Source organism: Cibotium barometz, chromosome 32 (genome assembly GCF_041138505.1).
Source record: "Cibotium barometz isolate CiBa-2024 chromosome 32, ASM4113850v1, whole genome shotgun sequence".
NCBI classification, from domain to species: domain Eukaryota; kingdom Viridiplantae; phylum Streptophyta; class Polypodiopsida; order Cyatheales; family Cibotiaceae; genus Cibotium; species Cibotium barometz.
Genome location: NC_141077.1, coordinates 5,226,151 through 5,228,556, shown reverse-complemented (window position 1 = coordinate 5,228,556; position 2,406 = coordinate 5,226,151).

The window sequence follows — 2,406 nt, the reverse complement described above, 5'->3', positions numbered from 1 at the left end:
TGGCATTACTTTTGAAAAGATATTACATACCCCTCATTGCATTGTGCACACACGAGTAGTCATAGTGAGATGGACAACACACAAGGTGAATATCATGGTGACTACAAGACTCAATGAACAGGTGCTTCAAGAGATCCGTTGCTAGATGGTCCACCATTGGGCTGGGTCGGTCAGGATGGTTTTGCCGGGACGGTCCACTGTAGGTACCCTTGGTGGCTACAGGTCGCCCACCACTAAAGTGCATGTTGCCCTTGTTTAAAAAGATAGGAAAGAAAGCTATAATTGTTGAAATGTTGTGAATCAAAATTATTGACATGTTGTGAACTGAAACGAAAAAAAGCACTATACTACCAATGCATCATGAAAGACTGTATGTACGATGTGAGAGAAAATTAAAGGTAGTATCACGGGCTAGCTTGAAGACGTAATCTGTGAGGTAGGTGGAGTAAATGCAAAGATTAGCTCGACGAGGATGAGGCAAAGGCAGCCGCTTTGGAGGATATGGAAAGGAATCACAATAAGCAGGGTAGATCAACCATGGAAATATCTAGAGCACTGTAAGAAAAAGGGGAGTTGGTAAGCTCAAGGCTGTACTATCACCATGATCAACACGGAAGGCAACCTTATGTGGGGAACCCAAAGTAGGTACGGAAAGAGATGGTCCCCGAAGGCAACTCAGCTGCTGTAGGAAGTGTACCATAGGAAGATGGAGGGACCCGGATGATGATCCAAATTCCAGGTGAGGTAGGGGAAGGATTGCAGGCGAGGATGGTGGGCAGCCGGACGAGAGGTCCCTGGGTGGAAACATGAGTGGAGTGGATTTGAAGGGTGATGGAAGGAATGATCGAAGGGGTGGAGTTCGTGATGGTTCGGTGGCAGAGGGGGCGGTGCGGTGGTGGCGATGGGATGAGGTTGGGGAATCCTATTGTACCGAGGTCGAATGTGGGAAGAACGGTGAAGGTGCAAGTGTTGTTACAAGGGTTGGGGGTAAGTCATAGAGGGGATCGATCATTGGATTTTTTTAAAGACAAAAATAACAAAAAAAAGATATAGAGGTGCAGGGTACAGGGGTTGGGAAGGGAAGAGGTGGGAGCCGACAGAGCAATGGTGGCTTCATATAGCTCAATGGGGAAAAACTCAAGGAATTAGGAATGTCCTATGATAGACCATAGGTTTTAAAATAGGTGGATTTAGCATTACCTAGGGAGGAGGTTAAATTGGTGTGGATAGCCACAGACTTAACTCAAGAGAAGGATACCAAGCTTGTAGCGGTTCTCAATGAATACAAAGATGTGTCACTTGGAGCAATGTAAATTTGAAAGGAGTCCCTCCAACACACGATTCCATTAGTGCTAGGCTAGTCAAGCAAAGATAATACATGTACAATGAAACCTACGCCAATGCAATTAAAAATGAAGTTGGCAGACTTATCAATGCATGTTTCATTTATGAAATTGAGCACATAGATTGGGTATCACCAGTCATGATTGTGCCTAAGAAGAATGCTAAGATCAGCGTGTGCATTAACTTGAAAAAAGTGAATGCGACCAAAATAAGAGATCGTTACCCACTGCTATATACTAAATATGTGCTTAAGAGAGTGGTAGGAAAAGAAGCCTATAACTTTTTAGATGGATTTTTTAGGTACAACCCAGTATCCAGAGACTTGAAGGACTAGCACAAAACAACATTCGCAACAAAGAATGGGAAACATTTATGTATAAAGTAATGCCGTTTGGCTTAACTGTTTTAAACGTGCCAGAGCCACCTTTCAAAGACTTGTGTATAGTGTACAAAGATTTCCTAAGAAAATTCTTAGAGATCTTCATGGATGATCTCTATGTAAACTCAAAGTTGGGATGAGAGTACATACCTCATCTAAGGCTAGTGTTAGAAAGGTGCCAATGATACAGACTATGCCTGAACTCTGAAAAGTACAAGTTCATAGTGAGATAGGGTGTTATCCGAGGGCACATGGTGTAGAAGAATACTCCTCCTCGAGCTCAACTCCACACACTGCAATCCAAGTAAGCTCCTAAACCTGTGGAGTTTCTTTGTGTCCAATGCCTTCGTGAAGATGTCAGCCACACATGATCCTCTTTGTTGACATATACTAGATCTACATCGCCTGCTAGAACCTTCTGTCTCACAAAGTGATAGTGCACCTCAAATGTGCTTCGTTATAGCATGGTATACTAGGTTACTGGCCAACTGTATGCTAGTCATGTTGTCACAATAAATGACAACTGTCCTATCCACCGTCTCACCCATATCACCAAGTAGCTTTCGAAACTAAGCTACCTCATAAGCTATCATAGCAGCACTCTTGTACTCTCCCTATGTACTCAGCAAGGCAAATGTTGGCTGCTTCTTACTACTCCAACTCACAAATGTACTCCCAAATGA